At 42.3% G+C, this 21828-nt stretch overlaps 7 non-coding genes across 7 annotated transcripts; all 7 read right to left on the reverse strand.

Moving 5' to 3' along the window:
* Positions 1-15195: 15195 nt before the first annotated feature.
* LOC146612823 (U1 spliceosomal RNA) lies at positions 15196-15359 on the reverse strand. The gene has a single exon (XR_014907107.1). It is a non-coding gene; the product is annotated as a U1 spliceosomal RNA (small nuclear RNA).
* Positions 15360-16216: 857 nt separating this feature from the next.
* On the reverse strand, positions 16217-16380 carry LOC146612824 (U1 spliceosomal RNA). Its single transcript, XR_014907079.1, has one exon. It is a non-coding gene; the product is annotated as a U1 spliceosomal RNA (small nuclear RNA).
* An 858-nt stretch (positions 16381-17238) lies between these two features.
* LOC146612825 (U1 spliceosomal RNA) lies at positions 17239-17402 on the reverse strand. Its single transcript, XR_014907103.1, has one exon. It is a non-coding gene; the product is annotated as a U1 spliceosomal RNA (small nuclear RNA).
* Positions 17403-18259: 857 nt separating this feature from the next.
* LOC146612826 (U1 spliceosomal RNA) lies at positions 18260-18423 on the reverse strand. The gene has a single exon (XR_014907100.1). It is a non-coding gene; the product is annotated as a U1 spliceosomal RNA (small nuclear RNA).
* Positions 18424-19281: 858 nt separating this feature from the next.
* Positions 19282-19445, reverse strand: LOC146612827 (U1 spliceosomal RNA). Its single transcript, XR_014907108.1, has one exon. It is a non-coding gene; the product is annotated as a U1 spliceosomal RNA (small nuclear RNA).
* An 853-nt stretch (positions 19446-20298) lies between these two features.
* On the reverse strand, positions 20299-20462 carry LOC146612828 (U1 spliceosomal RNA). Its single transcript, XR_014907090.1, has one exon. It is a non-coding gene; the product is annotated as a U1 spliceosomal RNA (small nuclear RNA).
* An 858-nt stretch (positions 20463-21320) lies between these two features.
* Positions 21321-21484, reverse strand: LOC146612829 (U1 spliceosomal RNA). The gene has a single exon (XR_014907092.1). It is a non-coding gene; the product is annotated as a U1 spliceosomal RNA (small nuclear RNA).
* Between the last annotated feature and the right edge of the window lie 344 nt (positions 21485-21828).

Raw genomic sequence — 21828 nt, forward strand, 5'->3', positions numbered from 1 at the left:
TACTTATAGCCCACACTACAAACACTGCTGTGTCATTTTGTCTCTCTGTGCAGGTATGTAATGTGATGAAATCAGATATGTTTGGGATGGATGGATTTTGTGCTATGAATTCTATAGTGAAAGTGTCGTTTTGTCTCTCTGTGCAGGCCAGGGCCTATTATATGCCACAGCCTAAAGGTAGCAGAGTTGCAGAGGCTGGAGTGACCACTGGCTATATGCTTGCAGGGTGGTGGGTCTCCAAGGACAACTTCTAACCCTGTTACAGGCAACACGTGGAGTGCAACTGGCCGTGTGGCATAGCTGGCTCTGGCCTTGGGACTGTGTGTTTTTTATATAATTCATAAATGGGACACTGGACTGTTTTTATCTTTTATCTCTTGATATATTTTTTTGTCAATAAATTATCTTTTAGAATTTTATTAACTGTCATCTTTTTGCCCACGACAGAGACGGTTGGTCAGACCTAGAATCTTTCTTTGGGTGTGTTACACTTACAAATGTAGACCTTAAAATAATCTGCAAAGCTCTCTCAAAGAGACTAGAGAAAATAACCCCCCTCTTAATTCATCCTGACCAAACTGGTTTCATAAAAGGTAGGCACTCATCAACAAATACACGCAGATTACTTAATTTGATAGACTACTCGTACAGTAAAAACCTAGAAACTACAATATTCTCTTTAGACGCAGAAAAAGCATTTGACAGAGTTAACTGGAAATTTCTATTTGCAACTTTACACAAATTTGGTTTTGGATCCTCTTTCATTAACTGGTTAAAAATATTAGATAATTCCCCAACAGCTTGTGTCAAAACAAATGACCAAAAATCCTCCAGCTTCTGTCTCCTGAAGGGCACCAGGCAGGGATGCCCACTCTCCCCTTCACTGTTTGCAATTTTTATTGAACCACTAGCAGCAGCAATTAGACAGAATTCAGTAATTAAGGGCATAAAATGCAAGAACGTGGAACATAAAATCAGCCTTTATGCGGATGATGTGTTACTTTTTCTCCAAAACTCACAAACCAATATCTCTGTGGTGATTGAATTGATAAACTCTTTTGCAAGAATATCAGATTACTCAATTAACTGGTCAAAATCTACAGACCTTCCGAATAATTGCTCCTTCCATAATTCTTCTTCAACACCACTGCAATTGGGAAATATAAAATATTTAGGTATTAATGTTTCCCCCAAGCTTGCAGATCTAACTAAATTAAAGAATATCCCACTTTTAAAGAAAGTAGAAGGTGATCTGGCTAGGTGGAAATGTCTACCCATATCACTCATGGGAAGGGTTGCCGCTATAAAAATGATGGTCTTACCAAAAATAAATGATTTATTCTCAATGATCCCAACTAAACCGCCACAAGATTGGTTCAGATCTCTAGATTCATGTATGTCCAAGTTCCTTTGGAAAACTAAACCTCCACGTATAAGCTTAAAAACACTACAAAAGACCAAGGATAAAGGAGGATTAGAACTACCTAACTTTCAGCACTACTTCTTAGCCAACAGGCTTCAGTTTATCTCAGGATGGCTAAAACATACTCTCTTAGATGAACCTTGGCTAGATGTAGAACAAGCACTTTGCAATAATCTAGAGATTTCAGATCTACCATTTATCAGCTCAAACATCCAACGACATGAATGTGTTAAAAGCATCAGCATCAGCTCTTCTCTGACAGCATGGTGGGAGTTTCTAAAATTGACGGCGTCTTCATTAATCCCATGCAAACGTACACCTATCTGGAACAACCCTGACATATTACAAAACAATAATATGATAAACTTTTCAGATTGGAGTGGTAAAGGAATCAAATACTTAGAACATATATTAGAAGGAACAGAATTGATTTCATTTGACAGACTAGTTACACAATATGGGATCAACAAGAAAAGATTTTTAGAATATCAACAAATTAAATCCATAGTAAAAAAGAAATTAAAACTGGGTCAAGTTGAACTACAAACACCACCAAGTGTGGTTCAATTTCTTACTCTTAAAACCCCCAAATTACTATCCAAAATATACAGAATGCTTTCTAAAACAGATGAATCAATATCACTTCCTATTGCAAAATGGGAAGCGGATTTATCAATTAACTTCTGAAGTTTTGGCGCGAGATATGTGAAGACTTATCGAAGTGTCTGAAATGTAACATTCTAACTTCCCCCTTAGTGTGTTTGTTGGGCAGCTTAGATAATGTCACTACAGAAAAGAATACCGCCCATATAGTTTTCACTGCCCTATGCATAGCCAAGAAAACAGTCCTCATGAACTGGAAAAATAAAAATAATCTTAATTCTAACCAATATAGAAATTATCTATTAGATTACATTAGTCTTGATACAGCCTCTGCCACCACATAAGATCAATTGCTCTGGGCTCCTTTGATCAGCTCCATCACCTAGTGGGGGTGGGGGGGTCATAGTTTGGTCCCACCTTCGCTGTTGTGATTGGTGTGGGGGTAGGAACAGGCTTAGGGCGTCGGGGGGTTCCCCAGAAGCATCTTCCTTGGGGGGCTCAACCCAGGGTAGCGGTCATGGCCTGTTAAGGGCTCTGTTGGCTCTTAGGTGACGGTTTCCTTGTGGCTGCGTGCAGCGAGGCTAGGGGAGGGTCTGTGCTGACGGACGTGGGTTACTGACCTGGTAGCCTGGCTGCCCCGGGGTGGGTCCGGGGCGGGCGTGGGGTCACAACACTACTACAACCATAGTACAACACACGAAGCCATCTCCGAAAAACTTCTCCAAATCCTAATTTATCTAGGACTTTCATCAGAAAGGCATGACTGACATTGTCAAAGGCTTTTTCTAAATCCAAGCTTAACCCACAAAGGGGGATTTTTTTTTTCAAATACAAATTACAACAATTCATCTAAAGTAAAATAAACAACAAATATACAAAGTGAGAAAGCAAAGGGCAAACACCACTACAGGCTGTCACAACACAGAAATACTTACATTTGGCTTTATATACAATACACAGGTAATTCTTGATACTTTCCAACTTTCTTCTTATTCTCCTTCTCCGATTGGACTTTACCATTTAATCTTTCCACAAAACAATCATACTGTTTAGATATAATTCTTTCAAACATTCACATCTTTTAAAACACACAATTATCACTCTCCCGAATACCGTGACAGTTCACCATTATCCACCAACTACTTTCCCCCCTCCCCCCAGATTACTTTTAACAAACCCTCCCCATATATTATACTTTCCAAGGTGTAACACTAGGTCAGTACATGAATGAATGAAACACGGACAAGTTGGCACACAAATGTCATAATATTTCTAAGTTAATAATTCTGATTATCTCCCAACCAGGAGGTTTGTTTATATGGCTGCTGAAAAGGCTTCACAAACTGCCAAACTTACTTCAATCGACTTATTGTCCGTAAGCAGCAGAGTTATATCATCCATATACATGGAAAATTTAATTTCCAACCCTCCGCTACCCGGTGGGGTCAACCCTTTCATTAGCTCATTAGCTCTTAATGCACACGCTAATGGCTCCATCACCAATATAAATAACGTAGGAGATAACGGGCATCCCTGCCTTACTCCAGCTTTCACTGCAACTGTAGTAGTCTATACACCATTCACATTCACAACACTACTACAACCAGAGTACAACACACAAATCCATCTCTGAAAAACTTCTCCAAATCCTAATTTATCTAGGACTTTCATCAGAAAGGCATGACTGACATTGTCAAGGCTTTTTCTAAATCCAAGCTTAACCCACAAAGGGGGATATTCCGCTCATGGCTATAAAGGTAGCTATCCCTTATAATCGCTAAACTATCCGTCATCTTACATCCTTGTACCCCACGTTTGTTCCACTCCAACTGACTTAGGCACTACTGTCTGTAAACGAAAAAAAAAGGGCTTCTGCTAAAATCTTAATATCTACCCCTAACAATGTCAGGGGTCTCCAATTTCTCAAATCATTTTAGAACCCTTTTTCCATAACAGGGAAATCACTCCTGTATTCATGGACGTTGACCATATACCTTTATCCCACGCTTCTTTATAAACCTTGCACAACGAAGAGCTAAGTTGTTCCCAAAAGGCCTGATAGTATTCCTTAGGTAAGCCATCCATACCTGGGTACTTGTTATCTTGCATACTTTCCATAGCTCTTGTGATTTCCTTTTGTGAATGAAAAACCTCCCTCTTCTAGGGTGATAGTTTGGTTTGATTGCAACGTTGAAATCTCCAAAAACGTGTAATCAAGCATGTCTCTGCACTCTTGGGATGTCAACGGCTGTGAAATGGTATGAGTACCTGAGAGCACGGCCATCTCCTCCTGGATCTCCTCCTGTGTCTTAGGCTCCATTTCTATTTGAAATACTTCCTTCTCCTCCGTCGTTAAGTCCTCATTGGTAATCATTTGGGAGGGGGGCACTTCAGCTTGTTCCCCACCCCAGCTGAAGGTCGTTTGATCCTCAACCTCTTCCTGCTGGAACTCGTTGACTTGATTGTTAATGACATTTTCAACAGCTGGCAGACTTCCTCCAATTAAACTTGGCATCTCCTCTAATTGCTGTTGATGAGGTCTTTTCACTTTATTTGCGTAGGATTGGGGGCATGCCCTAAAGGTATGTCCTTCACCCCCACAAAGATTACATTTCCGCGGGAAAGGACAGTCACTTGTAGTGTGCTCTTCACTTTTACAGTTTTTGCAGACTACATTTTCACACTCTGTGGCTAAATGGTCATTAACGCCACATTTACGGCATGTTTTTGGTTGCCCTGGGTAGAAAACATATCCTCTGATTGCCCCCAATTGGATAGTTGGGGGCAGATGGATCAAATCACCAGAGGTCTCATCTCTATGCAGGTGGATGTAAAAACGATATGCTCCAGTTCTAATTCCATCTTCGTCGTTTAAGTCCAAACCTCTCTTCACCATACATTTGAAAGACAACCAGGTCTTAATGTCTTCCACTCTCACATATTCAGAGTGCATAATGACTGTCACAGCTTTGGGCTCTCTACCGGATAACGGTGTCATTTTGATGTTCTCCAGCTGAGGCCTAGTTTGCCTGAGTCTATTAAACTTATCCAGACATGATTCGTAGAAGGTACTGGTGGCAAAAATCACCTCATAACTTTTCTTTCCCGGCAAGCCAAAGATATAGTCGATCTGCGTCGGCGAGAATCCCAACTCTTTCTGGATAACAATCCTGCTGAACTGTTGTCGGTCCATTTCGCAATCTCAAAACGCACAGCAATCCTCCTGGAACCTGTCATGTTAGCAGTCGTTGTCGCCATGGTGGGTCTGGGTGAACCAATCAATTTTTTTTCAATTTTCAAAATTTTTTATTGTTCATAACACAAAAACCACTACAAATTCTTAACTTTGAACAGAAACAAGACTAAACCCCCCCCCCCCCCCCCCCAAAAAAAACCCCCCACAAACTCTCCAATGAAGAATAAAAGAAAAAATAAAATTAAACCTTAAAAAAAAAATTAAAGATTTCCATAAGGGGTCCCATATTCTAATTTTTTCAACTAAACAACCATGTATTTTTATACTCCCTTCTTCAAAGGGATATTTTCTCTTAGAAAATAATCATTCAACAAATTAAAGGCACCATTTACCACAACTCGTGCAGGAATTTCATATTTTTTAAAAAGGCAAATATTTCTCGCTCTCCATAATGCATCTTTAACACAATTCACAATTATCCACCAACGATCTTCCTCCCCCCCCCCTTACCTTTCAAAATCCCATACATTATACATTCATATGTTAGGTCTCCTTTATATAACTCTTTCAACCGGTGTCGTAATAAACACCATACCTTCTTAGCAAAAGGACATTCCCAAAACAAATGCTTAACCGTCTCGTCATTTCCACATCTCAACCTTGGGCACTGTGCACTCTTCGTGCACGCTCTTGCTTTCAAAAAGGCTCTTGTAGGTAAGCATTCCAAAACTGCCTGCCAAGCTAAGTCTTTATGAAGATTTAACAAAAGCTTATTATTAACGTTAAGCCATGCCATTTTACAGAGGTTTTCTGGAAGTTTCCCTACTGGAGTCATTCTATCTGTTGGGAATAATAGTTCTTCTATATTAGTCCTGGTTATAGCCTGGGGCATGATTTGAGATGAAAAACACTTTAATGATTTTATCACTATGTCGTAGACAACAGAATATTGTTCAGAAAGGGGGGTACTAAGGGGGCATCTCCTGCCCCGTGCCTTCAAAACTCTCTGTCCAATCCAAAATCTTGTAAAATATGGCCAGATCAAATCATTAAAGTCACTAAAACAAGCCTTAAGGACTGGAGTAATAAACATTGCATTAAGTTTAGATGCAATCTCTGGAACAGCTCTTCCCCCCATTTTTATTGGTCTATACATAATGTCTCTCTTCAATCTTTCATGTTGGCTTCCCCAAAGGAAGCGAAACATGGCCTTCCGCAGGGAGGCCAACATTGTATAAGGAATTGGCAATATAGTTGCTAAACAAGCTAAAGACACGATTACTTCGGCTTTCAACACCAGAACTTTGCCTACAAAGGAAAGCTCTCTGTCTTTCCATCCCAACAGCTTCCCCTGTATTTTGGGTAGTTTCATATTCCAATTCTTAAATTGCATATCCATTCCAATTTCCACCCCTAAAATTTTTATTGTTTCAAATTTTTCGGTCAATCCCCAATTTTCTTTAGTCTCACGCCAGTTAAAATAAATAACTTTGCTCTTACTTTTATTAATTTTCATTCCAGAAGCTGCCACAAAGGTTTCACAAACCAACAGACTTCTGTCTATCGACATATTATCTGTGAGTACCAAAGTTGTATCGTCCATGTACATAGTGAATTTTATTTTCTTCCCCCCACTACCTAGGGGGATTAACCCTGTAATTGAATTATCCAGTCTTAAAGCACATGCAAGTGACTCCATTACCAATATAAACAGAATAGGGGACAACGGACATCCCTGACGTACCCCCGACTTGATCGCAACTGGATCAGTAAACATTCCATTAACAACAACCACACTACTACAGCTACTATATAACACATGAATCCATCTCCTGAAACCTTCCCCAAAACCCAAAATTTCAAGAACCTTCATCAAAAACATGTGATTAACATTATCAAAAGCTTTTTCTAGATCAATTCCTAAAACGCAAAGGGGAATATTCTGTTCCTGGCTATAAAAATAACTATCTCTTATAATAGCCAAACTGTCTGTCATCTTCCGTCCCAATATCCCACATGTTTGTTCTACACCAATAAGTTTAGGTACAACCGCCTGCAACCGGAAAAATAAGGCTTTTGTTAAAATTTTTATGTCCACACCTAACAGTGTTAGGGGTCTCCAATTTCTTAAATCTTTTTTTGAGCCCTTCTTCCACAACAGCGAAATCATCTCTTTATTCATAGACAACGGTAATACCTTTTTGTCCCAAGATTCTTTGTAAACTAAAAGCAAAGAGGAGCTAAGCTGTTCCCAAAAGGTAAAATAGTACTCTTTAGGCAAACCATCCAGTCCTGGTGCCTTATTATTTTGCATACTTAGCATTGCTCTTGTAATTTCCTCTATAGTTACATCTTCTTCTAACAAAATACTATCAGCCGAATCTAATGTTTATGATAACTTTGAAAGAAAGAATGTTGCTATTTCTTCATCAATACCTTGTTCTTTATATAAATTGTTGTAAAAGGAATGAGTCAGTTCAAGAATTTCTTGTGCTTTCCACTTCCTTCCCTTCATCATCCCTCAAACAATCAATAATTAGTCTGGATTTATGCAATTTCTTAAAGAAATACCTTGTACATTTTTCGTTTTCTTCAAAATGCTTTACTCTACTCCTTATTAATACCCCTTTGCTTTTCTCATTCAGACACACCATCATCTCTTTTTTTAATCTCGTGATCTCCTCACCCACATCAAAACCCAAAACAAGAAGGTTATAATATCTTTGCAAACGAGCCTGTTTTCTTCTTTCCCATTGCTTCCTCCCTTTTGCCAAATTCTTCCCCTGCAAACAAAAAAAGGCCTAGCTTTAATGCTCTCCCACCACTCACCCACAGACTCATATAAAGGTTGGAGAGAAAACCATTGTTGTAACTTAATTTTATATTTCCCAACCACTTTTTTATTTTTTAATAAATTTATATTTAACTTCCATGGTCCCGAAACCGGGTTAAAAAAGGACTGCACTTCAAAAGTACCTTTTAACCTATGATGATCTCAAAAAGGCACTAGCTCCACCTCACAAGAAATAGGATTCAGAGCTTTTGATACGAACAAAAAAATCAATTCGGGAAAAGGATTTCCCATTGGACCAAGTATATCCTGGGTCTTTTAAATTAAGTGACTTATAAACATCATTCAAATTACCATCAATAATTAAATTTTCTAACACACAGGAGCTCCCATCCCCTCTATCCACAGGGTTCTCACTCCGTCTAGCTCTTTTTTCGAAGGTACAATTAACCCCCTCATTACTATATTTCTTCTACTACAAAGAAAGGGTTGCAAAGTTTGAAAAAGTGCAGTTCGTTCTTTTTTGTCAGTATATCCATAAACATTGATAATCCTAAATTTGACCCCACATCTTTCCACATCAACAAGTAACACTCTCCCATCCACCACAGTCTCCACATTTTCTATATTAAAGGTTCTATTATTAAATAACACCCCCACTCCAGAAAAACTGTTTTGGTTATCCCCTGACCAAACAGATTGCCCATATACCCATCGTTTCTCAAACTTTGCATAGTTGTCCATGTAGGATATTGCACACTCCTGAAGTAAAAAAATGTCACTACCAGCTTCATGTAACAAGTTAAAGACTGACTGACATTTCACAACGTCATTCAGCCCTCTCGTATTTATAGTAGTTACTTGAAGTGTGTTCATTGACCCCTAAAGGAGAAATGTTAATTCTGCTGGACCTTTGCCTTTTTCTTCTTCTTCTTTTTGGATACTAACCAAACCGCTGATGTTACTTTCCCTACTTTATCCCTCACTTTGGTTATCTGGGTAGTTTCCTGGGTGACTTTCGAAACTTGCTCCTCAAACTGGGGTACTGGTGAGGGGGTGGGGTGACTCGTACCATCCAAATCCACCTCTCCGGTTGAAGATTCCGTTGACGTATTTATTTGTCGTTTGAGTGAACTTGACACATCATTAGACCCAGGTTGTATTAGAAGTTCTGGGGGAAGGGGGGGGGGCTTGTCTTTGCTTGCATGCACAGGTAGAGGAAGAAAATCTTCGTCAAGCTTTACAGCATGTTTTGTTTCCCTCCATAGGAGGGTCCATATAGTCCAACAAATCTCTACACTCTTTCGATGTTGAAGGAAGCGCGAGGTCTGGGGTTCTTAGAAAAACTTCCATCTCTTCCTGAATAGTTTCAATTCTATTGGACTCTCTAACATTTCCTGCTTGACAAGATGAGCTCCCAGCTGTTTCACCGTCCTGGTCAGCCCCCCGTTTGGTTCCCAGCGGCTTCCAGCTGAGGTTCATTACTTTGATTGTAACCTCTATCCGCATTCGTTGGTGCAGAATTCCCTGTTACCACTGGAGTTTCTTCTGCTTGCTGAACCTGGGGCATTCTCAACCAATTTGCATAAGACTGTGGGCATGACCTAAAGGTATGATCTTCTTTCCCACATAAATTACAATTTTTTGGGTAAGGGCAATCTTTTATAATATGTTCACCACTTTTACAGTTCCTACAAACCACGTTGACACACTCCATGGCCAGATGGTCATTAGAACCACACACATATCCTCTAATTGCATCAGTTCTCCAGAGTTCTCATCTCTTTTCAGATGTACATAGAAGCGATATGCTCCAGTTCGAATCCCATCTTCGTCTTTTAAATCCAATCCTCTTAACACCGAACATTTAAAGGACAGCCATGTTTTAATATCTTCGACTCTCACATACTCTGAATGCATACTGCTTTAGTCACTGCTTTAGGCTCTCTGCCTGATAGTGGAGTCATCTCGATATGAGCCAGCTGGGGGCTGGATTGTCTCTTTCTATTGAAGATGTTAATACAAGACTCATACAAAGTTGTCGTGGTAAAAATCACTTCATAAATTCTTCTTCCAGGCAAGCCAAAAATGTAATCCAACTGGTTAGGTGAAAAACCCAGTTCCTTCTGAATAACAGTCCTAAACTGCAATCGATCCATTTCACAAACCTCTTGTAGCTCAAAACGTACAGCGTTCCGCCTGGAACCTGCCATGCTAACAGTAGCATCAGATGTTGTCATCATCATGGGGGCGAACCATCTCCATTGAATGAACCAATTTCAATTTTCAAAGAGTTTTATTGTTCAAAATCAAAATTACATCAGTTCATTCATAAAGAATTAAAACAAATAAGCAACCAAGACTCTGAAATCAAAAACCCAAAATGGGGAAACCCACAAAGGGAAAAAAACCCCACAAAAAAAGTCAAGTAAACAACAACTAATACTCTCACATTTTCCTACATACAAATATTCAAATACTTCCTTGGTACTTTCCACATCTTTCTTTTGTCTTCTTCGCTATCCCCAACTGAGATTCTCATAATGTAATCCTTTAACAAACAAACCATACTATTGATTACAACTCTTTCAGATATTTCATATTTTTTAAATACACAAATGTTTCTCACTCTCCACAGAGCATCTTTAACACAATTCACCATTATCCACCAACACGTTTCCCTTTTCTCCCAAGTTTTTTCAAAAAACCCATACATTATAAGTTCATATGTCAACTCTTCTTTACTTAACTCATTCAACCACTGTTTTAATAGGCCCCACACTTTTTGTGCGAAGAAACATTCCCAAAATATATGTTTAATCGTTTCGTCACCCCCACACCTCTTTCTTGGGCATTGTGCACTCCTCGTGCACTCCTCGTGCACTCCCTTTTTTTCAAAAAGGCTCTTGTCGGCAAACATTCTTGAACAGCTTGCCACGCTAAGTCTTTATGAGGATTTAGCAGGCATTTGTTATTTATGTTACCCCAAGCCATTTTAGTGTGGGTTTCACGCAATTTTCCTATCGGTGACATGCTACCTGTTGGAAACAATGTCTCCTCTATAGTTGCGCGCGTTATCTCCTGAAGGGTTATCCTAGTCGGAAGACGTTTCAGCAAACTAAACACTACCTTGTAGATTACAGGATATTGTTCAGAAAAGGGCACGTTAAGGGGGGGGCGCACACCCCACGCCTGCAAAACTTTCCGACCCACCCAAAACCTAGTAAAGTATGGCCAAAGTTTATCTTTAGGATCACTAAAACATGCCTTAAGAATTGGGGTGATAAACATCGCATTGCACTTGGACTCTAATTCTGGTACTGCTCTCCCCCCTTTCCCTACTGGTTTGTACATAACTTCCCTCTTTGCTCTCTCATGTTGACCTCCCCAAAAGAAATGAAACATCGCCTTCCTCAATGAAGTTAATATTTCATAAGGGATTGGCAACGTCGTTGCCAAAAAGGCTTTAGAAGCTATTACTTCAGCTTTTATTACCAGAACCTTACCTATAAAGGAGAGTTCCCTATCTTTCCAGTTCAACAGTTTCCCTTGTATTTTTTGTAATTTTGAATTCCAATTCTTAATTCTCATATTTTCTCCTATTTCCACCCCTAAAATTTTCAACGTTTCTGATTTTTCTTGCAATCCCATTTTTTCTTTGATCTCACGCCACTTAAAGTAAATCACCTCACTCTTCTCTTTATTAATTTTCATCCCTGAGGCTTTTGTAAAAGCTTCACAAACTGCCAAACTTGCTTCAATCGACTTATTGTCTGTAAGCAGCAGAGTTATATCGTCCATATACATGGAGAATTTTATTTCCAACCCTCCGCTACCCGGTGGGATCAACACCTTAATTAGCTCATTAGCTCTTAGTGCGCATGCCAGTGGCTCCATCACCAATATAAACAAAATAGGGGACAAAGGACATCCCTGTCTTACTCCTGATTTCACTGGGACCGTAGCGGTCTGTACCCCATTCACAACAACAACACTACTACATCCAGTATATAACACCTGGACCCATCTCCTAAAACCTTCCCCAAATCCTAAACTATCAAGAACTTTCATCAGAAAGGCGTGACTGACATTGTCAAAGGCCTTTTCTAAATCCAGACCTAACATACAAAGGGGGATGTTCCACTCTAAACTATAGAGGTAACTGTCCCTTATAATCGCTAGACTATCTGTCATTTTACGACCTTGTATCCCACATGTTTGTTCTGTTCCAACTAACTTAGATACTACTGTCTGTAGACGGAAAAACAGGGCTTTAGATAAAATCTTAATATCTACCCCTAACAATGTCAGTGGTCTCCAGTTTCTCAAATTTTTTTTGGTACCCTTTTTCCATAGTAGGGAAATCACTCCGGTATTCATGGACGTTGACCATACGCCTTTATCCCACGCTTCTTTGTAAAACCTTACACAACGAGGGGCTAAGTTGTTCCCAAAAGGCCTGGTAGTATTCCTTAGGTAAGCCGTCCATACCTGGTGACTTATTATCTTGCATACTTTCCATGGCTCTTGTGATTTCCTCTAATGTTATATTTTCGTCTAAAATTATACTATCTTCTGGGTCTAATTTTTGTGTTAACTTAGAGATAAAGGATTCTACAGTCTCCTCATCAATACTTTGTTCTTTGTACAAATTGGTGTAAAAGGAATGTACTACCTTTAAAATTTCTTGAGTGCTTTTCACTTCTTTCCCTTCTTCATTTATAAGGGTGTCAATTGCGGGCTTAGCTTTATACAATTTTTTAAAGAAGTATCTCGTGCATTTTTCATTTTCTTCCACATGTTTTACTCTACTCCGTATTAATACTCCCTTGCTTTTCTCGTTTAAAGAAACCATCATTTCTTTTTTCAGATTCGTAATCTCTTCGCTAACATCAAAGCCCAAATTCAGAAGGTTATAGAACCTTTGTAATTTTGCTTGCTTTCTCAATAACCATTGTCGCCTCCTCTTTGCCTGCCTTTTCCCTTCAAGACTAAAAAATACTTGGGTCCTAATCTTTATACTCTCCCACCATTCCTCTACAGATTCATATAGTGGTTGTAGGGAGACCCATTGCTGTAATTTAAGTTTATATCTTCCCGTCACTTTACCGTCTTTCAAAAGATTCAGGTTTAGTTTCCATGGGCCTGGGGCCGACTGAAAGGAAGTTTGAATCCTGAATCCACACATTACCTTATGGTGATCAGAAAAAGGTACTGGTTCCACTTTACATGATAGGGGTATTAAGCTTTCACTGGCAAACAGAAAGTCAATCCGTGAAGAGGACTTATTATTAGACCAGGTGTATCCAGGGTCTGACGGGTTAAGAACTCTGAACACGTCTTTTAATTTACCGTCTTTAATTAGGTTGTCTAAAGCACAAGTACTTGAATCTTTCTTCACTGTTGGGGCCGCACCCTGGATTCCACTTATTTCCGGTGTACAGTTAAAATCCCCACCCAATATTACCTGTCTTCTATTACAAAGAAATGGTTGTAACAGTTGAAATAATGCTGCCCGTTCTCTCGAATCTGTGTGTCCGTAGACGTTAATAATCCTGATTTTACTCCTGTTTATTTCTACATCCATACATAAAGCTCTTCCGTCCACCACAACCTCCACTTTTTCTATCTTAACTGTTTTATTGTTGATCAAAATACCTATACCAGACATCCGATTTTGATTATCCCCTGACCAAAGAGATTGGCCATATGTCCATCGATTTGTGAACTTTGTATAATTGTCCATAAAGGGAAGGGCACATTCTTGTAGAAGACAAATGTCCCCACCTGTTTCGTGTAACACGTTAAAGACGGATTGACACTTCACTGCATCGTTCAACCCCCTTGTGTTGATTGTCGATACATAGAAGGAGTTTATGTTTGTACTAAATAGGTGGAATCTTTTACTCTCTGGCTTTATTAATAAAGTCTCTTACTATGTTTTTACCTTCTTCTTTTTCTTTTTCCGTGGGAGCCATGCCGTAAAGGGGGCGCTCACGTCATTACCTTCCTGTTGACTTTCACGAACAACTCCCTGAGTAGATATCAGTCTTTGTTCTTCCAGTACGGGTATTGACGAGGAGTCTATTTGGTCCCCACTTTCTGATTCCAAAATCCCTGTAGACGATTCCGTTGAAGTGTTTATCTGTCGTTTTTGTGATGTCGGTGCTACACTTACATTTACTTGTGGTAGCAATTCAGAAAAAATAGTTATGTTATCTTCAATGTCACAAGGTGGTAATGAAAAACCTTCTTCTTCCAAAGTGATAGTTTTGTTTGATTGTAACGTTGAAATCTCAGAAAACATGTAGTCAAGCATGTCTCTGCACTCTTGGGATGTCGATGGCTGTGAAGTGGTATGAGTACCCGAAGGCACGGTCATCTCCTCCTGGACCTCATCCTGTGTCTTAGGCTCCGTATCTATTTGAGATACTTTCTTCTCCTCCGTCACTACATCCTCACTGGTGATCACTTGGGAGGGGGGGGGGGCACTTCAACTTGTTCCCCACCCCAGCTGAAGGTCGTTTGGTCCTCAACTTCTTCTTGCTGGAACTCGTTGACTTGATTGTTAATTACCTCTTCAACAGCTGGCAGACTTCCTCCAATTAAGACTGGCATCTCCTCAATTAGTTGTTAATGAGGTTTTTTCACTTTATTTGCGTAGGATTGGGGGCATGCCCTAAAAGTATGTCCATCACCCCCACAAAGGTTACATTTCCGCGGAACAGGACATTCAATTGTAGTGTGCTCTTCACTTTTACAGTTTTTGCAGACTACATTCTCACACTCTGCAGGTAAATGGTCATTACCGCCACATTTGCGGCATCTCTTCGGTTGCCCCGGGTAGAAAACATATCCTCTGATTGCTCCCAATTGGATAATTGGGGGCAGGTGGATCAAATCACCCGAGGTCTCATCTCTCTGCAGGTGGACGTAGAAACGATATGCTCCAGTTCTAATTCCGTCTTCATCTTTTAACTCCAAACCTCTCTTCACCATACATTTGAAAGACAACCAGGTCTTAATGTCTTCCACTCTCACATATTCAGAGTGCATAATGACTGTCACAGCTTTGGGCTCTCTACCGGATAACGGTGTCATTTTGATGTTCTCCACCTTGGTGATCATGGTATCTCCCCTGCCAGGTAAGTATCATGGATCTTTGCTTTTGGACACAAGAGTGAGGGGAGAGCGCGAACGCAGTCCCCCACTACCACAAATTATGCAGTTGAGATTCCCGCATTTGGGGAATTCACAGGGGTCAGCACAACCGCAGTGAAATGGCTGAGCCTCACCCTGGGTGAACCACCTTCGTGATCATGGTATCTCCCCTGCCAGGTAAGTATGAGTTGCCAGCGTGGGAGACAGGGGTCCCCTTTCCACATCCAGCACTCTGGCTGATGGTGCCTAACACACATTTTGTGCCAGTTCAAAGGGCACACCGAGAGAAGAGCAGACACATCGGCTGTATCCCAATTCAGGGTCTGCAGCCTTAAAGTACGCAGCCTCAACGATCCTCAAGGGCCGCGTACTTAAAGACCGCTAAGGCCGGAAGTGCGAGGCTTGTGAAATGTGACGGTCTAGCCTCCGTTGCGATGCCCAGGTTGCCTAGCAACCATGATACTAACAGCTGGAAACGTTACATACAGCATTGTTTGAAGGAATTGAAGGAGAAAATCTTTTGTTCATTTGTTTGTTTGTTTCTACATGAGCTTTGATCATTCTCTGTAAGATTAAGGTCAGCTATTGAACGGCGTATTTTTTTTAAAGTAAAGGCTTTAAAACCAAGTTAGTACAAACGTCACTAATGTCACATAACTTTACCGACATGTGGCCAACAGTAATGTTTTCATGTTCTTCGTTATTAAACATTTGCACATAAATAAGTGACATAATATTCAGTACTTACTTAAAGTTTACTCTTCGGCTGCCCCTCGTCCGCCGTTTTTTTTCGGCAAAATTATCCACACCCACTGAGGCGCTATGCATTCTGGGATATGTTGGGCCGCGAAGTCTACACCGCCACGTCCTTAAAATTCAGGGAAATGAAGGACGCATTTGAGGGCCGCATTTCGAGCAGCCTTCGAATTGGGACAGCCTTTGTCGCCTCACGGTGACGTAATCGGCCTTAAAATGCGGCCTTTAAGGCTGCAGACCCTGAATTGGGATACAGCCATGGATCTTTGCTTTTGGACACAAGAGTGAGGGGAGAGCGCGAACGCAGTCCCCCACTACCACAAATTATGCAGTTGAGATTCCCGCATTTGGGGAATTCACAGGGGTCAGCACAACCGCAGTGCAATGGTTGAGCCTCGCCCTGGGTGAACCACCTTCGTGATCATGGTATCTCCCCTGCCAGGTAAGTATGAGTTGCCAGCGTGGGAGACAGGGGTCCCCTTTCCACATCCAGCACTCTGGCTGATGGTGCCTAACACACATTTTGTGCCAGTTCAAAGGGCACACCGAGAGAAGAGCAGACACATCGGCTGTATCCCAATTCAGGGTCTGCAGCCTTAAAGTACGCAGCCTCAACGATCCTCAAGGGCCGCGTACTTAAAGACCGCTAAGGCCGGAAGTGCGAGGCTTGTGAAATGTGACGGTCTAGCCTCCGTTGCGATGCCCAGGTTGCCTAGCAACCATGATACTAACAGCTGGAAACGCTACATACAGCATTGTTTGAAGGAATTGAAGGAGAAAATCTTTTGTTCATTTGTTTGTTTGTTTCTACATGAGCTTTGATCATTCTCTGTAAGATTAAGGTCAGCTATTGAACGGCGTATTTTTTTTTAAAGTAAAGGCTTTAAAACCAAGTTAGTACAAACGTCACTAATGTCACATAACTTTGCCGACATGTGGCCAACAGTAATGTTTTCATGTTCTTCGTTATTAAACATTTGCACATAAATAAGTGACATAATATTCAGTACTTACTTAAAGTTTACTCTTCGGCTGCCCCTCGTCCGCCGTTTTTTTTCGGCAAAATTATCCACACCCACTGCGGCGCTATGCATTCTGGGATATGTTGGGCCGCGAAGTCTACACCGCCACGTCCTTAAAATTCAGGGAAATGAAGGACGCATTTGAGGGCCGCATTTCGAGCAGCCTTCGAATTGGGACAGCCTTTGTCGCCTCACGGTGACGTAATCGGCCTTAAAATGCGGCCTTTAAGGATGCAGACCCTGAATTGGGATACAGCCATGGATCTTTGCTTTTGGACACAAGAGTGAGGGGAGAGCGCGAACGCAGTCCCCCACTACCACAAATTATACAGTTGAGATTCCCGCATTTGGGGAATTCACAGGGGTCAGCACAACCGCAGTGCAATGGCTGAGCCTCGCCCTGGGTGAACCACCTTCGTGATCATGGTATCTCCCCTGCCAGGTAAGTATGAGTTGCCAGCGTGGGAGACAGGGGTCCCCTTTCCACATCCAGCACTCTGGCTGATGGTGCCTAACACACATTTTGTGCCAGTTCAAAGGGCACACCGAGAGAAGAGCAGACACATCGGCTGTATCCCAATTCAGGGTCTGCAGCCTTAAAGTACGCAGCCTCAACGATCCTCAAGGGCCGCGTACTTAAAGACCGCTAAGGCCGGAAGTGCGAGGCTTGTGAAATGTGACGGTCTAGCCTCCGTTGCGATGCCCAGGTTGCCTAGCAACCATGATACTAACAGCTGGAAACGCTACATACAGCATTGTTTGAAGGAATTGAAGGAGAAAATCTTTTGTTCATTTGTTTGTTTGTTTCTACATGAGCTTTGATCATTCTCTGTAAGATTAAGGTCAGCTATTGAACGGCGTATTTTTTTTAAAGTAAAGGCTTTAAAACCAAGTTAGTACAAACGTCACTAATGTCACATAACTTTACCGACATGTGGCCAACAGTAATGTTTTCATGTTCTTCGTTATTAAACATTTGCACATAAATAAGTGACATAATATTCAGTACTTACTTAAAGTTTACTCTTCGGCTGCCCCTCGTCCGCCGTTTTTTTTCGGCAAAATTATCCACACCCACTGCGGCGCTATGCATTCTGGGATATGTTGGGCTGCGAAGTCTACTCCGCCACGTCCTTAAAATTCAGGGAAATGAAGGACGCATTTGAGGGCCGCATTTCGAGCAGCCTTCGAATTGGGACAGCCTTTGTCGCCTCACGGTGACGTAATCGGCCTTAAAATGCGGCCTTTAAGGCTGCAGACCCTGAATTGGGATACAGCCATGGATCTTTGCTTTTGGACACAAGAGTGAGGGGAGAGCGCGAACGCAGTCCCCCACTACCACAAATTATGCAGTTGAGATTCCCGCATTTGGGGAATTCACAGGGGTCAGCACAACCGCAGTGCAATGGTTGAGCCTCGCCCTGGGTGAACCACCTTCGTGATCATGGTATCTCCCCTGCCAGGTAAGTATGAGTTGCCAGCGTGGGAGACAGGGGTCCCCTTTCCACATCCAGCACTCTGGCTGATGGTGCCTAACACACATTTTGTGCCAGTTCAAAGGGCACACCGAGAGAAGAGCAGACACATCGGCTGTATCCCAATTCAGGGTCTGCAGCCTTAAAGTACGCAGCCTCAACGATCCTCAAGGGCCGCGTACTTAAAGACCGCTAAGGCCGGAAGTGCGAGGCTTGTGAAATGTGACGGTCTAGCCTCCGTTGCGATGCCCAGGTTGCCTAGCAACCATGATACTAACAGCTGGAAACGCTACATACAGCATTGTTTGAAGGAATTGAAGGAGAAAATCTTTTGTTCATTTGTTTGTTTGTTTCTACATGAGCTTTGATCATTCTCTGTAAGATTAAGGTCAGCTATTGAACGGCGTATTTTTTTTTAAAGTAAAGGCTTTAAAACCAAGTTAGTACAAACGTCACTAATGTCACATAACTTTGCCGACATGTGGCCAACAGTAATGTTTTCATGTTCTTCGTTATTAAACATTTGCACATAAATAAGTGACATAATATTCAGTACTTACTTAAAGTTTACTCTTCGGCTGCCCCTCGTCCGCCGTTTTTTTTCGGCAAAATTATCCACACCCACTGCGGCGCTATGCATTCTGGGATATGTTGGGCCGCGAAGTCTACTCCGCCACGTCCTTAAAATTCAGGGAAATGAAGGACGCATTTGAGGGCCGCATTTTGAGCAGCCTTCGAATTGGGACAGCCTTTGTCGCCTCACGGTGACGTAATCGGCCTTAAAATGCGGCCTTTAAGGCTGCAGACCCTGAATTGGGATACAGCCATGGATCTTTGCTTTTGGACACAAGAGTGAGGGGAGAGCGCGAACGCAGTCCTCCACTACCACAAATTATGCAGTTGAGATTCCCGCATTTGGGGAATTCACAGGGGTCAGCACAACCGCAGTGCAATGGCTGAGCCTCGCCCTGGGTGAACCACCTTCGTGATCATGGTATCTCCCCTGCCAGGTAAGTATGAGTTGCCAGCGTGGGAGACAGGGGTCCCCTTTCCACATCCAGCACTCTGGCTGATGGTGCCTAACACACATTTTGTGCCAGTTCAAAGGGCACACCGAGAGAAGAGCAGACACATCGGCTGTATCCCAATTCAGGGTCTGCAGCCTTAAAGTACGCAGCCTCAACGATCCTCAAGGGCCGCGTACTTAAAGACCGCTAAGGCCGGAAGTGCGAGGCTTGTGAAATGTGACGGTCTAGCCTCCGTTGCGATGCCCAGGTTGCCTAGCAACCATGATACTAACAGCTGGAAACGCTACATACAGCATTGTTTGAAGGAATTGAAGGAGAAAATCTTTTGTTCATTTGTTTGTTTCTACATGAGCTTTGATCATTCTCTGTAAGATTAAGGTCAGCTATTGAACGGCGTATTTTTTTTTAAAGTAAAGGCTTTAAAACCAAGTTAGTACAAACGTCACTAATGTCACATAACTTTGCCGACATGTGGCCAACAGTAATGTTTTCATGTTCTTCGTTATTAAACATTTGCACATAAAAAGTGACATAATATTCAGTACTTACTTAAAGTTTACTCTTCGGCTGCCCCTCGTCCGCCGTTTTTTTTCGGCAAAATTATCCACACCCACTGCGGCGCTATGCATTCTGGGATATGTTGGGCCGCGAAGTCTACACCGCCACGTCCTTAAAATTCAGGGAAATGAAGGACGCATTTGAGGGCCGCATTTCGAGCAGCCTTCGAATTGGGACAGCCTTTGTCGCCTCACGGTGACGTAATCGGCCTTAAAATGCGGCCTTTAAGGATGCAGACCCTGAATTGGGATACAGCCATGGATCTTTGCTTTTGGACACAAGAGTGAGGGGAGAGCGCGAACGCAGTCCCCCACTACCACAAATTATGCAGTTGAGATTCCCGCATTTGGGGAATTCACAGGGGTCAGCACAACCGCAGTGCAATGGCTGAGCCTCGCCCTGGGTGAACCACCTTCGTGATCATGGTATCTCCCCTGCCAGGTAAGTATGAGTTGCCAGCGTGGGAGACAGGGGTCCCCTTTCCACATCCAGCACTCTGGCTGATGGTGCCTAACACACATTTTGTGCCAGTTCAAAGGGCACACCGAGAGAAGAGCAGACACATCGGCTGTATCCCAATTCAGGGTCTGCAGCCTTAAAGTACGCAGCCTCAACGATCCTCAAGGGCCGCGTACTTAAAGACCGCTAAGGCCGGAAGTGCGAGGCTTGTGAAATGTGACGGTCTAGCCTCCGTTGCGATGCCCAGGTTGCCTAGCAACCATGATACTAACAGCTGGAAACGCTACATACAGCATTGTTTGAAGGAATTGAAGGAGAAAATCTTTTGTTCATTTGTTTGTTTGTTTCTACATGAGCTTTGATCATTCTCTGTAAGATTAAGGTCAGCTATTGAACGGCGTATTTTTTTTTAAAGTAAAGGCTTTAAAACCAAGTTAGTACAAACGTCACTAATGTCACATAACTTTGCCGACATGTGGCCAACAGTAATGTTTTCATGTTCTTCGTTATTAAACATTTGCACATAAATAAGTGACATAATATTCAGTACTTACTTAAAGTTTACTCTTCGGCTGCCCCTCGTCCGCCGTTTTTTTTCGGCAAAATTATCCACACCCACTGCGGCGCTATGCATTCTGGGATATGTTGGGCCGCGAAGTCTACTCCGCCACGTCCTTAAAATTCAGGGAAATGAAGGACGCATTTGAGGGCCGCATTTCGAGCAGCCTTCGAATTGGGACAGCCTTTGTCGCCTCACGGTGACGTAATCGGCCTTAAAATGCGGCCTTTAAGGATGCAGACCCTGAATTGGGATACAGCCATGGATCTTTGCTTTTGGACACAAGAGTGAGGGGAGAGCGCGAACGCAGTCCCCCACTACCACAAATTATGCAGTTGAGATTCCCGCATTTGGGGAATTCACAGGGGTCAGCACAACCGCAGTGCAATGGCTGAGCCTCGCCCTGGGTGAACCACCTTCGTGATCATGGTATCTCCCCTGCCAGGTAAGTATGAGTTGCCAGCGTGGGAGACAGGGGTCCCCTTTCCACATCCAGCACTCTGGCTGATGGTGCCTAACACACATTTTGTGCCAGTTCAAAGGGCACACCGAGAGAAGAGCAGACACATCGGCTGTATCCCAATTCAGGGTCTGCAGCCTTAAAGTACGCAGCCTCAACGATCCTCAAGGGCCGCGTACTTAAAGACCGCTAAGGCCGGAAGTGCGAGGCTTGTGAAATGTGACGGTCTAGCCTCCGTTGCGATGCCCAGGTTGCCTAGCAACCATGATACTAACAGCTGGAAACGCTACATACAGCATTGTTTGAAGGAATTGAAGGAGAAAATCTTTTGTTCATT

Source organism: Diplotaxodon limnothrissa, linkage group LG18 (assembly GCF_057381915.1).
Source record: "Diplotaxodon limnothrissa isolate DT_005_m linkage group LG18, D_limnothrissa_male_GT1.1, whole genome shotgun sequence".
NCBI lineage: Eukaryota > Metazoa > Chordata > Actinopteri > Cichliformes > Cichlidae > Diplotaxodon > Diplotaxodon limnothrissa.